Here is a 20,123-nt window from a genome sequence, read left to right as displayed (position 1 = left end):
AAACAATACAAGGAGGGGAACAACGCCCTAGAAAAAACAAGAAGGTAATCCCTGAACAAACCTAAAAGAAGACAGCCACAAGAACAGAATGCAAACTGTAACAACAAAAATAACAGGATGGAACAATTACTTTTCCTTAATATCTCTTAATATCAATGGACTCAACTCCACGATAAAAAGACATAGACTAACAAACTGGCTACACAAAAAGGACCCAATATTATGCTGCTTACAGGAAACTCATCTCAGAGAAAAAGATAGACACTACCTCAGAATGAAAGGCTGGAAAACAATTTTCCAAGCAAATGGTATGGAGAAACAAGCTGGAGTAGCCATTCTAATATCTGATAAGATTGACTTCCAACCAAAAGTCATCAAAAAAGACAGGGAGGGGCACTTTGTACACATCAAAGGTAAAATCCTCCAAGAGGATCTATCAATTCTGAATATCTATGCTCCAAATACAAAGGCAGCCACATTCACTAAAGAAACTTTAGTAAATCTCAAAGCACACATTGCACCTCACACAATAATAGTGGGAGACTTCAACACACCACTTTCACCAATGGAAAGATCATAGTAACAGAAACTAAACAGGGACACAGTGAAACTAACAGAAGTTATGAATCAAATGGATCTGGCAGATATCTACAGAACATTCTATCCTAAAACAAAAGGATATACCTTCTTCTAAGCACCTCATGGTACCTTCTCCAAAATTGACCACATAATTGGTCAAAAAACAGGACACAACAGATACAAAAATATTGAAATTATCCCATGCATCCTATCAGATCACCATGGACTAAGGCTGATCTTCAATAATAAAATAAATAATAGAAAGCCAACATTCACGTGGAAACTGAACAACACTCTTCTCAATGATACCTTGGTCAAGGGAGGAATAAAGAAAAAAATTAAGGACTTTTTAGAGTTCAATGAAAATGAAGCCACAACATACCCAAACTTATGGGACACAATGAAAGCATTTCTAAGAGGAAAACTCATAGCTTTGAGTGCCTCCAAAAACAAACAAGAGAGAGCACACATTAGCAGCTTGACAACACACCCAAAAGCACTAGAATAAAAGGAAGTAAATTCACCCAAGAGGAGTAGGCAGCAGGAAATAATCAAACTCAGGGGCGAAATCAACCAAGTGGAAACAAGAAGAACTATTCAAAGAATCAACCAATCAAGGAGCTGGTTCTTTGAGAAAATCAACAAGGTAGATAAACCCTTAGACAGACTCACTAGAGAGCACAGGGAAAGCATTCTAATTAACAAAATCAGAAATGAAAAAGGAGACATAACAACAGATCCTGAAGAAATCCAAAACGCCAGCAAATCCTTCTACAAAAGGCTATACTCAACAAAACTGGAGAACCTGGATGAAATGGAGAAGTTTCTAGACAGATACCAGGTACCAAAGTTGAATCAAGATCAGGTTAATGATCTAAACAGCCCTATATCCCCCAAAGAAATAGAAGCAGTCATTAATAGTTTCCCAACCAAAAAAAGCCGGGACCAGATGGGTTTAGTGCAGAGTTCTATCAGACCTTCAAAGAAGATCTAATCCCAGTTCTTCACAAACTATTCCACAAAATAGAAACAGAAGGTACTCTACCCAACTCATTCTATGAAGCCACAATTACTCTGATACCTAAACCAAAAAAAGACCCAACAAAGATAGAAAACTTCAGACCAATATCCCTTATGAATATTGATGCAAAAATCCTAATAAAGTTCTTGCAAACCGAATCCAAGAACACATCAAAACAATCATCCATCCTGACCAAGTAGGTTTCATCCCAGGGATGCAGTGGTGGTTCAATATACGGAAATCCATCAACGTAATTCAGTATATAAACAAACTCAAAGACAAAAACCACATGATCATCTCGTTAGATGCGGAAAATGCATTTGACAAGATCCAACACCCATTCATGATAAAAGTCTTGGAAAGATCAGGAATTCAAGTCCCATACCTAAACATGATAAAAGCAATCTACAGCAAACTAGTAGCCAACATCAAAGTAAATGGTGAGAAGCTTGAAGCAATCCCACTAAAATCAGGGACTAGACAAGGTTGTCCACTCTCTGCATACCTATTGAACATTGTACTTGAAGTCTTAGCCAGAGCAATTCGACAACAAAAGGAGATCAAAGGGATACAAATTGGAAAAGATGAAGTCAAAATATCACTTTTTGCAGATGATATGATAGTATATATAAGTGACCTTAAAATTCCACCAGAGAACTTCTAAACCTGATAAACAGGTTCGGTGAAGTAGCTGGATATAAAATTAACTCAAACAAGTCAATGGCCTTTCTCTACACAAAGAATAAACAGGCTGAGAAAGAAATTAGGGAAACAACACCCTTCTCAATAGTCACAAATTATATAAAATATCTTGGCGTAACTCTAACTAAGGAAGTGAAACATCTGTATAATAAAAACTTCCAGTCTCTGAAGAAAGAAATTATAGAAGATCTCAGAAGATGGAAAGATCTCCCATGCTCATGGATTGGCAGGATCAACATTGTAAAAATGGCTATCTTGCCAAAAGCAATCTACAGATTCAATGCAATCCCCATCAAAATTCCAACTCAATTCTTCAACGAAATAGAAAGTGCAATCTGCAAATTCATCTGGTATAACAAAAAACCTAGGGTAGCAAAAACTCTTCTCAAGGATAAAAGAACTTCTGGTGAAATCACCATGCCTGACTTAAAGCTTTACTACAGAGCAATTGTGATAAAAACTGCATGGTACTGGTATAGAGACAGACAAGTAGAAAAATGGAATAGAATTGAAGACCCAGAAATGAAGCCACACACCTATGGTCACTTAATCTTCGACAAGGGAGCTAAAACCATCCAGTGGAAGAAAGACAGCATTTTCAACAAATGGTGCTGGCACAACTAGTTGTTATCATGTAGAAGAATGCGAATTGATCCATTCCTATCTCCTTGTACTAAGGTCAAATCTAAGTGGATCAAGGAACTTCACATAATACCAGAGACACTGAAACTTATAGAGAATAAAGTGGGGAAAAGCCTTGAAGATATGGGCACAGGGGAAAAATTCTTGAATAGAACAGCAATGGCTTGTGCTGTAAGATCAAGAATTGACAAGTGGGACCTCATGAAACTGCAAAGCTTCTGCGAGGCAAAAGACACCATCAACAAGACAAAAAGACCACCAACAGATTGGGAAAGGAACTTTACCTATCCTAAATAAGATAAGGGACTAATATCCAATATATATGAAGAACTCAAGAAGGTGGACTCCAGAAAATCAAATAACCCCATTAAAAAATGGGGCTCAGAACTGAACAAAGAATTCTCACCTGAGGAATACCGAATAGCAGAGAAGCACCTGAAAAAATGTTCAACATCCTTAATCTTCAGGGAAATGCAAATCAAAACAACCCTGAGATTCCACCTCACACCAGTCAGAATGGCTAAGATCAAAAATTCAGGTGACAGCAGATGCTGGCGAGGATGTGGGGAAAGAGGAACACTCCTCCATTGTTGGTGGGATTGCAAGCTTGTATAACCACTCTGGAAATCAGTCTGGCGGTTCCTCAGAAAATTGGACTTAGTACTACTGGAGGATCCAGTAATACCTCTCCTGGGCATATATCCAGAAGATGTCCCAACTGGTAAGAAGGACACATGCTCCACTATGTTCATAGCAGCCTTATTTGTAATAGCCAGAAGCTGGAAAGAACCCAGATGCCCCTCAACAGAGGAATGGATACAGAAAATATGGTACATTTACACAATGGAGTACTACTCAGCTTTTAAAAAGAATGAATTTATGAAATTCCTAGCCAAATGGATGGACCTGGAGGGCATCATCTTGAGTGAGGTAACACAATCACAGAGGAACTCACACAATATGTACTCACTGATAAGTGGATATTAGCCCAAAATTAGGATACCCAACCTATAAGATAAAATTTGCTAAACGCATGAAACTCAAAAAGAATGAAGACCAAAGTGTGCACACTGTGCCCCATCTTAGAATTGGGAACAAAACACTCATGGAAGGAGTTACAGAGACAAAGTTTGGAGCTGTGATGAAAGGATGGACCATCTAGAGAATTCCATATCCAGGGATCCATCCCATAATCAGCTTTCAAATGCTGACACCATTGCATACACTAGCAAGATTTTGCTGAAAGGACCCAGATATAGCTCTCTCTTGTGAAACTATGCAGGGGCCAAACAAACACAGAAGTGGATGCTCACAGTCAGCTATTGGATGGATCACAGGGCTCCCAATGGAGAAGCTAGAGAAAGTACCCAAGGAGCTAAAGGGATCTGCAACCCTATAGTTGGAATAACATGATGAAGTAACCAGTACCCCGGAGCTCTTGTCTCTAGCTGCATATGTATCAAAAGTTGACCTAGTCGGTCATCACTGTAAAGAGAGGCCCATTGGACTTGCAAACTTTATATGCCCCAATACAGGGGAATGCCAGGGCCAAAAAAATGGGAATGGATGGGTAGGGAAGTGGGGGGGGCGGTATGGGGGACTTTTGGGATAGCATTGGAAATGTAATTGAGGAAAATACGTAATAAAAAAATAAAAAAAAAAAGAATTATGTAATTGTGGTATGTACACTTGCAGGACCATTTTTTTTTTCATGTTTGGTGGTTAGTTTTTTTGACATTCTTTAACAGTATAATCCAGAAATATGTGTTATTTAATACTGGGTGGAATAAACAGATGACCACAAAACTCTTGACTCTTAACTTATTATGAGGGCATCTGCCATCCACTTTGACTATGTTTTGAGTTATAGTGCAAAGGAATTGACTTTTATATTCCAGGTCCCAGCTTTAATAATTCAGCCAAATATAATAGGTGTGTATTAAATGAATGTGTTTTTCCAGAATTTGGCTTTAATTTTCAGTACAGAAATCATTTGAAATCATTTTGGAGCAGGCATCATTGAAACTAAGACTCTGGCAAATCAAACTACATTGTAGTGTGGTCCATTGAAGAAGCCATACCTGAGATAAAATATGCTTCTATATTTTTACCTGCTTTACCTTAATTTTCCTTTCTGCTTCTCAGCAATTGTTGTAGGTTAAAATACCACATATTCGATTCCTCCATCTCCCTAAGTCTGAAGTTTTCTAAAAGTTTATACTCATATAAACAAAACACGTGGCTCTCCTATTTGGGCCCTTCTGTAGTACTTGAAATAACAAAATAGAGAAAATTTTGACCATTTTCAGAAACCAAAGGATATTCAATTTAGACTCCCAATATCTGGATAGCAGAAATTGTGTAGATCCAGCTCTTGGGTAACATCACACAATTGCAAAGACTACACTGATTAAAAGATACAAGTACTGTATCAAGTTTTCTGTATCAATATCAATATTTGTTTGGAACAGCTCCTTCACTAGAAAAATAATACAGAATGGACCATCTAGAGACTGCCATATCCAGGGATCCATCCCATAATCAGCTTCCAAACGCTGACACCATTGCATACACTAGCAAGATTTTGCTGAAAGAACCGAGATATAGCTGTCTCTTGTGAGACTATGCCGGGGCCTAGCAAACACAGAAGTGTATGCTCACAGTCAGCTATTGGATGGATCACAGGGCCCCCAATGGAGGAGCTAGAGAAAATAACCAAGGAGCTAAAGGGATCTTCAACCCTATAAGTGGAACAACAATATGAACTGACCAGTACACCCCCTGGAGCTCGTGTCCCTAGCTGCATATGTATCTGAAAATGGCCTAGTCAGCCATCATTGGAAAGAGAGGCCCATTGGACATGCAAACTTTATATGCCTCAGTACAGGGGAACACCAGGGCCAAGAAGTGGAAATGAGTGATTGGGAAGTGGTTGGGGGAGCGTGTGGGGGACTTTTGGGATAGCATTGGAAATGTAAATGAAATAAATACCTAATTTAAAAAAGAATCATAAAAAAGAAAAGAAAAATAATGCAGTCTGTTTAAACTGAATTGAAACAACTTTTTCTGACTAGCTATTCCATGAAAACAACTTAATACATGATATTAGAAAAGTGGAGGAGTATTCACTGCTATAACACTCTTAAATCTCCATTTTTATCATAAAAGCAGGGCTTACAATATTGATTTCATACAATATAAATTATTTGTCAAATTTTAATTTTGTCCTAATTACACAATATGTACTGCTGTTAGTCTTCTCCATAAATGTCATTCTTCTTGAACTTCATTTCTTCAAAGGCAAACTCAAATCCTGTCATCATCTTAGAGATATCTTTAATGTCATCACAGTTTGTCTCAAAGTATGTGGTAGCATCATAGGCATGGAAAATGAATATCTGACTCTGTTCACAAAGCTTTAGGTACAAAGAGTTCATTGATGCTAACAAATTCCTGTTCAATTGGTTCAGAGAGCTGCAAAGCTGGTTGTATTTCTTTCAATGGTTCCTTGGTCTCCACAGTTGTACTTACAATGGCAATATACTTTCCATATGCTGCCACATTATGTGCAAAGGAGATCATGCAAACATAGATATCTGACTTGCCGTTGACTTGGTTCTATGGAATGATGATCTAGCAGGAGTTAGCATCATTGCTGTTCTTTATAGGGTGGCTAAGAATACAGTTCACTCTGATTACCTGGCTGTGGAGAGCCATGCTGTGAGCAATCGTCATTATAAGATGGCGCTGGCTTCCGCTGTGCCTAACTAGTAAACAAGCCTTGTGTGCAAGTGCGAGAGTGAATTCATGCCTAGTCGCTGCCCATCTCAGGGTGTAGTAATGAGGTGATGGGCAAGAAACAAATCAGGAGCTGACACGCCACATCAGGTGCTGAAACACCACGCTGAGGGCTATATAAGCAGCACCATTTTCCTTGATCTGGGTTTTCCCTCCATAAGAAGCAATAAAGCTTCCCGCAGAAGAATCCGGTTGTCCGAGTGTGTTCTTGCTGGCAAGAATGATAGCTCAGGACAAGTGGTGCCGAAACTCGGGAACTACATACCATCACACCAGCACAAGGGAGATCCCCGTTTGTGGGGCCGGTTCAAAAATGCGGGACACGTAAGGCTCTGTAAGGTATGTTTGGTCTTGAAATTTCTCTAGTGTTAGAGGCCTTTTTGTATGTTTTCACGGGGCTCATTCTTTTTCTTTTGATCACATACTGCTTCCACCGCTGGAACTGCTGACTGGTTCTCAGTCGCGATCAGGCACGGTTAGATAACAGGGCAGTGAGCAGTATGGGAACTTCCCACTCCGTAGTGACCGCCTTATGGTCGGTCTTAAGGCAGTGTGGCCTAAAAATCGCCACTAAGACTATAGAGGGCTTTGTTAAAGTGATAGATTGCGTAGCGCCGTGGTATGTGTGCTCAGGGTCATTAACTATCACCTCTTGGGAGAAACTGAAAGTAGATCTAGTTAGGGAACAGCAGAATGTCAAACTTAAAGCAGGGACCATGCTGTTGTGGAAACTGGTAAGATCATGCTTAACAGATGAGGATTGTCAGCAAATGGTTGAGGCAGGGCAGAAGATCCTGGAGGAGGTTCAAGACAGTCTATCAGAGACAGAGCGAGGAGAGAGAGTAAGAGTTGAAACGAAACAAGGTGCACCGAAGAATAAAGGCCTTTCCACGGGCCTTGAGCCCGAGGAAAAGAGAAATAAGGGGAAAAAATGCCCTGGGAGAGCTTAGAAAAAAGGATGGAAAGGGAGAGAAGAAGAGAGATCGAGCTGGGGAGGCACATAAGGGAAGGAGCCTCTATCTGCCATTAGATGAGTTCAAGGCACTAGCTGCTAGTAGCTCAGAAATCGGATAAGGAACTTAGCTTCTCTGAGGAAACAGGCTAAGAGGAAGAAGCGGCTCACTATGAGGGAGAAAGATACCAGCCAGATGAAGGACGAGCTAATCAGTCACAGAATAAGACAGAAGCAGCTAGAGACAACTGTCAGTTCGCTGCATGGTCTCCGGGCCCTCGACCTCTGGGTCCTAGTGCACCTCCGCCCTATGTGCAGAGGAATCATTCACCATCCGCCCTATGTGCAGAGGTATCATTCAGAGTCATTCAGTCCAAAAGAAGAACAGAGAAAACTGCAGCAAGTGTTTCCAGTCTTTGAAGGCACCAATAGCAGAAACGTTTAAGCTCCGGTGGAGTATATACAGATTAAAGAACTTGCAGAGTCAGTCTGTACCTATGGAGTCAACGCCAATTTTACTATAGCTCAAGTCGAAAGGCTTGCTACTCTGGCAATGACCCCCGGCGATTGGATGACTGTAGTAAAAGCTGCAGCTCCTAACATGGGAATGTATCTAGAATGGGAAGCTTTGTGGCAAGACTCCTGCTAAGCACAGGCAAGGGCCAATGCCACTGTTGAAGGCGACCAAAGAACATGGACTTTTGAGTTACTTACAGGTCAGGGACAACATGCTACTAACCAGACAAATTACCATTGGGGAGCGTATGCCCAGATCTCAGCTGCTGCCTTTAAGGCATGAAAGGCACTCTCTAGGAAGGGAGAGGCAAGTAGACATTTGACAAAGATTACTCAGGGCACCCAGGAGTCGTTCTCAGACTTTGTAGCTAGAATGACAGAAGCAGCAGGAAGAATCTTTGGAGACCCAGAGGCAGCTATGCCTTTAATTGAACAGTTGGTCTATGAACAGGCTACACAGGAATGCAGGGCGGCTATAACACCTAGAAAGAGCAAGGGATTGCAGGACTGGTTAAAGGTTTGCCATGAGCTTGGAGGGCCACTCACTAATGCTGGTTTAGCAGCTGCCATTCTACAAGGGCAAAAACTCCCTGAAACGGCTGAGCTTAAACTCTGCTATAATTGTGGCAAACCAGGACACTAAAAAAGGACTGTAGAGCCCTTGTCAAAAGGAGAGCACCAGGACTGTGTACTAAGTGTGGGAAAGGGTATCATTGGGCCAGAGATTGTCGCTCAGTCAAGGACATCCGAGGCAGGCCCCTGCAGCCAGAATTTCCTCAAGTAGTAGAAAATGAGGCCATTTCAAAAAACATGTATCAGGGCCCCAGATCTCAGGGCCCCAAAACATATGGGATCCCAGCCGGCAAAAGGTGGACCCCACAGTCCGCAGGGCAACAGAAGAATTGGCTGGAATGGACCTCCGTGCCACCACCTGATTCATGACGATGCCCCAAATGGGGGTGCAGCCCATTCCTACTGACTACAAAGGGCCTTTGCCATCTGGAAGTGTCGGCCTAATACTGGGCCGGGCCTCCCTTACCTTACAAGGCCTTATTGTTCACCCTGGAGTCGTAGATCAAGATTATGAAGGGGAACTTCAAGTTCTCTGTTCCTGTCCTCAGGGTGTCTTTTCTATTTCACAAGGGGATAGAACAGTTCAGTTAATAATTTTGCCAAGCCTACATGACTGTTTTCCTTCCTCTGGTGTCCCTCGAGCTGCCAGAGGGATTGGTTCTACTGGAAATGATTCTGCTTACTTAATAATGCCTCTTGACTCCAGGCCATCCTTAGAATTAGTTATAGAAGGGAAACAATTTAAAGGGATTTTAGACACAGGAACAGATAAAAGTATCATCTCTTCCCACTGGTGGCTAAAAGCTTGGCCCATTACTCACTCATCACATTCTTTGCAAGGGTTAGGTTATCAGTCCTGCCCCACTGTTAGCTCCCATTCTTTGAGCTGGCAAGCACCTGAAGGTCAAATAGGACGATTCACACCTTATGTTTTACCACTCCCAGTTAATCTCTGGGGGAGAGACATTTTACAGACACTAGGAATGACCTTGACTAATGAATACTCGCCACAAGCTGTTCAAATAATGAAGAAAAATGGGCTATAAAGAAGGAAGGGTATTAGGGAAAGGAGAGCAGGGTAGACTGGAACCTATCCCTAAAGAAGGTAATAATGGGAGACAAGGTTTGGGTTATTTCTAGGGGCAGTTGAGGGCTCCATGCCCATACCATGGCTTACAGAGGAAGCTGTATGGGATCCTCAATGGCCTCTCTCCTCTGAAAAATTAGAAGCAGCCACAAAACTGATTTCTGAACAGCTATGCTTGGGTCATTTAGAGCCCTCTACCTCACCCTGGAATACACCTATTTTCGTAATTAAGAAAAAATCTGGCAAATGACGCTTATTACATGATCTTAGAGCAATTAATGCACAAATGTGCCTGTTTGGGCCAGTTCAGCAAGGGCTACCATTGCTTTCTGCCTTACCCCAAAATTGGGAAATTATAATTATATATATTAAAGATTGTTTTTTCTCTATACCTTTATGCCCTCAAGATAGGCAAAGATTTGCATTTACCATCCCAGCCATTAATCATTTAGAGCCTGATCAAAGATACCAATGAAAGGTCCTACTTCAGGGGATGGCGAATAGCCACACTATGTGTCAACTGTATGTGCAACTGGCACTTAATTCGGTTAGAGAGCATTTTCCATCATTACTTTTGATAATTTATATGGTTGACATTTTGATTTGCCATAAAAATTCACAGTTATTGCAAGATGCATACTCTATATTAATAAAAACGTTAGGGCAATGGGGATTGCAGGTGGCCACTGAAAAGGTGCAAGTTGCTCGAATGGGAGCCTTCCAAGGGTCACTCATTTATCCTGACAAAATTGTTCCTCAAAAATTAGAGATTTGCAAAGATCAACTACATACCTTGAATGATTTCCAAAAATTGCTGGGAGATATTAATTGACTAAGACCATTTTTGAAAATTCCCTCAGTGGAATTAAAGCCCTTATTTGATATATTAGAGGGAGATACCCACATCTCCTCCCACAGAGCACTTACCCCAGCTGCATGTCAAGCTTTACAAACTGTAAACAAACAAGATGCTCAATTATAACTCATTGACAAGTCAAAGTCATTTGAATTGTGCGTATTAAAAACCACACAGTTACCAACAGCAGTCTTGTAGCAAAATGGACCTTATTGTGGGTTTACCCTAATGCTTCCCCTGAAAAATCATTGAGTGGTATCCTAATGCAGTTGCTCAACTTGCACTTCAGGGGTTAAAAGCAGCCATTACTCATTTTGGGAAAGAACCTCATATGATAATTGTGCCTTATACCTCTGATCAAGTTCAAACCCTGGCAGCAACAACTAATGATTGGGCAGTCTTGGTTGCCTCCTATTCAGGACAAATTGATAATCATTATCCAGAACATCCAATTTTACAGTTTGCCTTAAGCCAAGCCATAGTCTTTCCAGTAATGACAGCCAAACACCCGCTTGCAGATGGGGTGGTGGTATATACAGGTGGATCCAAATCTGGCATAGGTGCATATGTAGTAAATGACCAAGTAACATCTAAACAATATAATGAGACATCACCCCAGGTTGTAGAGTGTTTGGTGGTTTTGGAGGTCCTTGAAACATTCCTAGAACTGCTCAATATTGTATCTGATTCCTTATATTTGGTTAATGCAGTTAATACACTTGAAGTTGCTGGTTTAATTAGACCCTCTAGCAAGCTTATTCACACTTTTCAGCAAATTCAGTCAGCTCTGTTACATAGAAAACATCTTGTGTATATTACTCATGTCAGGGCTCATTCTGGCCTTCCTGGCCCCATGTCTCATGGAAATGACTTAGCAGACAAAGCCAATAGAATCATGGCTGCTGCTCTGTCCTCGCAGGCAGAGGCTGCAAGGGAGTTCCATAAAGGCTTCCACATGACAGCTGAAACTTTAGGCCACCGTTTCACTTTAACCAGGAAAGAAGCTCGTGACATTGTCACCCAATGTCAAAATTGTTGTCAATTTTTGCCTACTCCTCATGTAGGGGTAAACCCCAGAGGCATCAGGCCATTACAGGTCTGGCAAATGGATGTCACTCATATTTCCTCCTTTGGAAGAAATCAATATTTACATGTTTCCATTGACACCTGCTCTGGTGTTATGTTTGCTACACCTTTAACAGGTGAGAAAGTCTCTCATGTTATACAGCACTGTTTAGAAGCTTGGAGTGCTTAGGGCAAGCCCACAATCCTTAAAACTGATAATGGGCCAGCATATACCTCTTCTAAATTTCAGCAATTTTGTCATCAAATGGATGTCACTCACTTGACTGGCCTTCCTTATAATCCTCAAGGACAAGACATTGTAGAATGTGCCCATCGTAAACTCAAGTCTTATCTTATAAAACAAAAAGGGGGAGTTGATGAGACTCTGCCCTCAGTGCCAAGAGTAGCACTCTTTACACTTAACTTTTTGAATCTTGATGAGCAAGGTCGCTCTGCAGCCGATTGACATAGCTCAGACCCTCGATAGACCAAAAGAAAAGGTCAAATGGAAGGATGTCTTAACTGGTCTGTGGAAAGGCCCGGATCCTATTTTGATAAGATCCAGGGGAGCTGTGTTTTTCCACAGAGTGAAGACAACCCATTTTGGCTGCTGGAACAACTCACCCGCAAGATATCAATCAAGAATGGTGTGGAAGATGCTGACCTCCCGAGGACTGCTCCTCATGCTGACAATGCTGAACTTGTCTCAGGTTCCTAGTATGATGGGCAAACAGAGATGGGCCATTCTCTTGGCTTTCCCTAAACCAATGCCAGTTCGCCATGATGCTATAGTTTTTCCAAAATTCTTTACTACTAATAAAACAGTGGATTTACCATATCTACCCTATGATCCCACCCGAGCACCATTGGAGAAAATCGCTTTTTATTAGAACAGGGTTCTTTATGTTTTCAAATTAATGGACCAGGAAAATGTATCAACCTCGCAGCCCGAGCCTTGGGGATGTTTAATGAGCACCGAGGAGGCTGGGTGAGCACAACCCAAGATACTTCCAATGCAGATATAACCATTACAAATCGGACCTTCTGGCAGGAGGCAATTTGGGTTAATGGTACATTTCTACCACCTAACTTTTCAAACAAAGAACGTCCCCACCAACCAAGAATAGCCCCCCATTGTAGCTTGGAAGATGAAGGGCTGATCCTGCCTTGGTCTTATTGTCAATCCTCCATCACTCGTTGGGCAGATCAGAATAAAACCTTTTCCTTTTCTCCCAAAATGATGGTTGACCCAGAGAAGGAATCTGCTATGAGACAGGTACTTTTCTACAGGACTTTATATTGCATCCCTTTCACAAGTGGGTTCTCTGTGGAGTCAATGACAGTTGTACATAACTTAGTCCTTTGATCTTTATCCAGGGAGGAGCAGTTGGGAAGGCCTCTTTTACTGGCATCTCAAGATTTGTTCAGTATTGGGGATTAAATGCTGCCTCCCTGGACTCTGATGGATATACCGGATATACTAGAGTGTAGAGATCACTGGGTTCAATAAAGCTTTGGTAAACCAGATTAATTATCCACCTACCCCAGTCTGTGTTTACCCCCCTTTCTTGTTTATCCCTTCAAATGATTCATTTGATGTCTGTTCCAATGATTCTTGTTGGATTTCTCAATGTTGGGATGTAACAAAGGACACCCGTGCCATGGTGGCCCGGATCCCACGTTGGATCCCTGTTCCAGTGGAAACACCCTCCACCTTATCCCTGTTTTTACAAAAAAAGATATTTTGGCATTACTGCTGCCGTGATCATAGCAATTTCAGCCAGTGCAGCTGCTGCTACAGCTGCAGGGTACTCTATGACTAGGACGATCCAAGCAAGCACAAAATTAAATCAGCTTTCAGTTGATCTGACTGATGTCGTCAATGTCCAAACTTCTGCTAGTGCCCAGTTGAAGGGAGGGCTGATGGTTTTGAATCAGCACCTTGATCTGGTTGAGGAACAGATTGGCGTCCTATACCAATTGGCCCAGTTGGGTTGTGAAAGAAAATTGGGCGCTCTGTGTATTACCAGTGTCCAATATGAAAATTTTACTTATGCAGCTAATCTGTCTAGACAGCTCTCCTTATATCTTGCAGGAAATTGGTCCAAGGGGTTCGATGAGACTCTTGAGGCCCTGAGGGCGGCAGTTTTAAGGATCAACTCAACGCGAGTGGACCTGTCATTGACAGAGGGCCTCTTCTCCTGGATTTCATCTGCATTTTCTTATTTTAAGGAATGGGTGGGGGTAAGCTTATTTGGTATTGCCATCTGGTGTGGACTTGTGTTCATGCTCTGGTTGGTTTGCAAGCTCAGAGCCCAACAAACCTATGACAAGTTCGTGATAGCTCAAGCACTTGCTGACATAAAGCAAGGGGCCTCCCCTGAAATTTGGCTATCTATGCTCAAGAATTATTTGGCGTTTGTCATTTTTTGGCTGGCCTCTGTTGTAGAGTTCACCCTAGGTCATTTTGTAGTTACTGTCACATAGCACTGTGGTATCCAGGAACGGGCAACTTTCCTCATGCACAAATCAACATAAGACACAGGGCCAGGTGGCGATAGGGTTACCCTATGACGGGAAATGCTGCGACATTAGAGGAACTACCTAAGACAGGAGCCACAGCGGATGGACATAATTACACAGACCTAGTCCAGCCTCATTTTAATAAAACAAAAACGGGGAGATGTGGAGAGCCGTGCCTGTGAGCAATCGCCATTATAAGATGGTGCTTGCTTCGCTGTGCCTAACTAGTAAATAAGCCTTGTGCGCAAGTGCGAGAGTGAATTCACACCTAGTCACTGCCCATCTCGGGGCATAGTAATGAGGTGATGGGCGAGCAACAAATCAGGAGCTGACACACCACATCAGGTGCTGAAATGCCACGCTGAGGGCTATATAAGCAGCACCATTGTCCGGGGTCTGGGTCTTTATTCCTTAAGAAGCAATAAAGCTTGCCACAGAAGAATCCGGTTGTCCGAGTGTGTTCTCGCTGGCGAGAACGATAGCTCGGGACACCTGGCCTATTTTTTCAACCCGATCTTTTACATAGTTAGGATCACAAATGAGCTGCTTACAGTGAACAATCTCTACTTCAGATTTTACACCAATTTTCCATTTTGCACAATGATTTCTTCAATTGGTTTATCAACAAGTAGGTACTTCCATATACAGCACTTATGCTTGCAAATCCTTGGGGCAATTCTCCAAGACCATAAAGGGGTTAGAGGTATGGGCTTTTACTATATCTTGTCAAAGGCTCACTGTAAAGTTTAATTCCATTAATGGTTTCACAACATGGCTGATCTAAGTAGACATCTGTTCTGTACAGTAAAAGAGAATGGACAGTAAAGTCTATAACATCTTAGCCCAAATCAAACTTCTTATACACATCTCTCATGTGTAGGTTTCATCCAGGGATGCAAGGATGGTTTCACATATGAAAAATCCATCAAAGTAAATAACCATATAAGCAATCTTAAGAAGAAAAAAATAACACATGATAATCTCATTAGATGCTGAAAAAGCTCTTGACAAAGTCTAACATCCCTTCTTCAAAAAAAGTCTTGGAGAGGTCAGGGATACAAGGCACATACCTAATTATAATAAAGGCTATATACATCCAGCCAATAGCCAATATCAAATTAAATGGAGAGAAACTTAAAGCAATTCCACTAAAATCAGGAACAAGACAAAGCTGTCCATTTTTTCTATATTTATTTAATGTAGTACTTGCAGTTTTAGGTACAGCAATAAGACCACTAAAGGAAATCAAGGGAATAGAAATTGGAAAGGAAGAAGTATTGCTATTTGTAAATGATCTCATAATATACGTAAGTGACACCCAACAAACTATCTGCTACAGAAATCAGGGAAATGACACCATTCAAAATAGCCACAAATAATATAAAATACTTTTGCATAACCAAGCAAATGAAAGATAAGCATGATAAGAAAACACTCAAGTCTTTGTATAAGGAAATTAAAGAAGATATCAGAAGATGTAAAGATCCCCCATGCTCATGGATTCACAGCATTAGCATAGTAAAATATGGCCATGCTACCAAAAGCAATCTACAGGCTCTGTGCAATCACAATCAAAATTCCAACACAATTCTTTAAAGATCTTGAAAATAATCCTCAACTTTATATGCAAAAACAAAAAAACAGGATAGCTAAAACTATCCTGTACAGAAAATGAACTTCAGCTAGTATTGAAATTCTTAATTCCAAGTGATTAAGCTGTTCAAGCAATAACAAGAAAAAACCACACAGTACTGACATAAAAACAAACAGGTTGGTGAATGAAATCAAATACAAAGACCAGAAGTAAATCCACACATCTTGATATTTGATAAAAAATGCCAAAACTATACAATGGAGGGTGGTGAGAGCATCTTTAACAAATGTTGCTGGTCTCACTGGAAGTCTGCACCTAGAAGGATGCAAATAGATCCATATTGATCACCCTGCACAAAATTCAAGTCCAAATGAAACAAAGGCCTCAACATAAAGTCAAATACACTAAACCTGATAGAAGATAATATGTGTAATAGCCTTGAACACATTGGCATAGGAGACAACATATTGAACAAAACACCAACATCACATGCACTAAGATCAATAATTAATAAATGGGACCTCACGAATCTGAAAGCTTCTGTAAGGTAAAGAACACTATTCAAAGGTCAAAATGGCAGCCTACAATATGAGAAAAGATTTTTACCAACTCCACATTTTACAGACGGATAATATCAAAAATATATAAAGAACATTAAAAACTAGATATAAACAAACTAAATAACCCAATAAAAAATGGAGCACAGATTTTAAAATGAGTTATTGAAAGAAGAATCTCTGATGGCTAACAATTACTTAAAGATATGGTCAACATCTTTAGTCATCAGGGAAACAAATCAAAATGACTCTGAATTCCTATCTTATTCCCAATCAGGATCACTGAGATAAAAACCTCAAGGGGTAGCTCATGCTGTCAAAAATGCAGAACTAGTGGAACATTCCTCCATTTCTGGTAAGAGTGCAAACTTGTATAACCACTTAGGAATTAAATTTGGCAGTTTTCAGAAAAGTGGGAATGCAGCTACCTCAAGAACCATCTAGGCCATCTTGGGCGCAAATTCAGTGCGCCCTAGCACATCCAGGATCTTGGGATCACTGGTGAGTGGAATGCAATATCCGTTCCAAAAAAAATCCCGGAGAGTCTTGTGCCAGCAGGAACGGGGACAAAGAAAACCTGCCTGACTAGTGGCTGAGATTCATTCCAGTAGGCACAAGCCCTGAACCATGGGCATGAACTCGGCAGGCCCTAGCACACCCAGGATCTTGGGATCACTGAGACCAGTCTAAGCAGGAGAGCATGTGGGTGGCAGAAGCAACAGTGTTTCTTGGACAAGGTCCCTTCAGGCCTTCATCCTCAGCCAGGAGGCAGGGCTGAGACACAAACCCATGGGTACCTTCCCCACCAGAGGAAAGTCGACCTCCAGGGAGGGCTCTGACCCCAGGACTCAGGAGGTGGATCTGAGCTACAGACTTCTGTGTATCTTCCATGCAAAAGGAAAGCTTGCCTGCAGAGAGTGCTCTGACCACTGGGATTCAGGAAAGAGTTGGACTCCCAGGAGTGCTGACAGAGGCTAAAGAATCACAGAAGGAACAAGCTCCAGTCAGAGACAGCCAGAACACCTAACAGCAGAGATTACCAGATGGCGAAAGGCAAAAGTAAGAGTCTTACTAACAGAAAACAAGACCACTGGACATTATCAGAACCCAATATGCCCACCACAGCGAGTCCTAGATACCCCAACACATCCAAAAACAAGATTTGGATTTAAAATCATAACTCATGATGCTGATAGAGGATTTTAAGAAGGGCATTGATAACTCACTTAAAGAATACAGGAGAACACTTCTAAACAGGTTGTGGGGAGCAGGTGTGGCAGCAGTCCCAAGAAGGCGCCAGGGACTGCAGCTAAGTCATATGACTTGCACCTGACTTCCTCATATTAACCACAAACATCGTGAGAGCTGCGCAGGTGTACCAGGTTACTGGCGAAGCCATTTTGGTGGAGATATGCTCCTGCTGCCCTGATTAGCTGAAGCTGTGTACCTGGTGAGGTGATGTGGCCTGCTGTGAGTGGATGGGAACTGATAGTATATAAGAGTGAGAGGCCCAGGGCTCGGGGTCTTTTGCCTACACAGTCAATGTGCAGCCCAATAATCGTGTGCAGAAGGATCCTATTGTGGTGTCTTTCTTGCTGGCAAGTCAGGTGTCTCAAAACAGGTAGAAATCCTTAAAGAGGAAATGCAAAAATCCCTTAAAGAATTACAGGAAAACACAACAAAACAGGTGATGGAATTGAACAAAACCATACAAGATCTAAAAATGAAAGTAGAAACAATGAAGAAAACCCAAAGGGAGACAACTCTGGAGATAGAACGCCTAGGAAAATAATCAGGAACCATAGATGCAAGCATCAGAAACAAAATACAAGAGATGGAAGAAAGAATCTCAGGTGCAGAAGATTCCATAGAGAACATGGACACAACAATAAAAAAAAATGAAAAATGCAAAAAGATCCTAACCCAAAACATCCAAGAAATCCAGGACACAATGAGAAGACCAAACTTACGGAAAAGAGGTATACATGAGAATGAAAATTTCCAACTTAAAGCACCAGTAAATATTTTCAATAAAATTATAGAAGAAAACTTCCCTAACCTAAAGAAAGAGATGCCCATGAACATACAAGAAGCCTACAGAGCTCCAAATAGACTGGACGGGAAAAGAAATTCCTCCTGACACATAATAATCATAACAACAAATGCACTAAGTAAAGATAGAATATTAAAATCAGTAAGAAGAAAAGTAACATATAAAGGCAGACCTATTAGAATTACACCAGACTTCTTACCAGAGACTAAGAAAGCCAGAAGATTCTGGACAGATGTTATACAGACCCAAAGAGAACACAAATGCCAGCCCAGGCTACTATACCCAGAAAAACTCTCAATTACCATAGATGGAGAAAACAAAATATTCCATGACAAAACAAAATTCACACAATATCTTTCCAGGAATCCATCCCTTCAAAGGATAATAAAAGGAAAACACCAACACAAGGACAGAAATTATGCTCTTCAAAAAGCAAGAAAGTAATCCTTCAACAAACCTAAAAGAACACAGCTGCAAGAACAGAATCCCAACTCCTACAACAAAAATAAAAGGAAGCAACAATTACTTATCCTTAACATCTCTTAATATCAATGGACTCAATTCCCAAATAAAAAGACAGAGTTTAACAGACTGGCTACAGAAACAGGACCCAAGTTTTTCCTGCTTACATGAAACCCATCTCAGGGAAAAAGACAAACACTACCTGAGAGTAAAAGGCTGGAAAACACATTTCCAAGCAAATGGTCCAAAGAAACAAGCGGGAGTAGCCATTATAATATCGAATAAAATTGACTTCCAACCCAAAGTTATCAAAAAAGACAAGGAGGGGCACTTCATACTCATCAAAGGTAAAATCGTTCACAATGAACTCTCAATTCTGAATATCTATGCTCCAAATGCAAGGGCAACCACATTCATCAAAGAAACTTTAGTAAAGCTCAAAGTACACATTGCACCTCACACAATAATAGTGGGAGAGTTTACCCACTGATCAATGGACAGATCCTGGAAACAGAAACTAAACAGAGACACATGGACACTAACAGAAGTTTTGAAACAAATGGATTTAACAGATATCTACAGAATATTTTATCCTAAAATAAAAGGATATACCTTCTTCTCAGCACCTCATGGTACCTTCTCCAAAATTGACCATATAATTGGTCAAAAAACAGGCCTCAACAGATCCAAAAATATTGAAATTGTGCCATGCATCCTATGAGATCACCATGGATTAAGGCTGATCTTCAATAACAACATTAATAATAATAAGCCAACATTCACATGGAAGCTGAACTAAACTCTCCTCAATGATATCTTGGTAAAGGAAGAAATAAAGAAAGAAATTAAGGACTTTTTAGAGTTTAATGAAAATGAAGCCACAACATACCCAAACTTATGGGACACAAGGAAAGCAGTCCTAAGAGGAAAACACATAGCTCTGAGTGCCTCAAAAAAGAAACTAGAGAGAGCACACATTAGCAGCTTGACAACACACCTAAAAGCACTAGAACAAAAGGAAGCAAATTTACCCAAGAGGAGTAGAAGGCAGGAAATAATCAAACTCAGGGCTGAAATCAACCAAGTGGAAACAAAAACAGCTATTCAAAGAATCAACCAAACCAGGAGCTGGTTCTTTGAGAA

General features: G+C 41.0%; 1 pseudogene; it reads right to left on the bottom strand.

Annotated features, from left to right (window-relative positions):
* Positions 1-6,195: 6,195 nt before the first annotated feature.
* On the bottom strand, positions 6,196-15,188 carry LOC110303638 (rab GDP dissociation inhibitor beta pseudogene; annotated as a pseudogene).
* Positions 15,189-20,123: the final 4,935 nt, after the last annotated feature.

This window comes from Mus caroli, unplaced genomic scaffold (genome assembly GCF_978045245.1).
Source record: "Mus caroli unplaced genomic scaffold, Mus_caroli_1 scaffold_1, whole genome shotgun sequence".
NCBI lineage: Eukaryota > Metazoa > Chordata > Mammalia > Rodentia > Muridae > Mus > Mus caroli.
The sequence above is the reverse complement of the archived record's forward strand: the minus strand, read 5'-3'. Positions and strand labels throughout refer to the sequence as shown.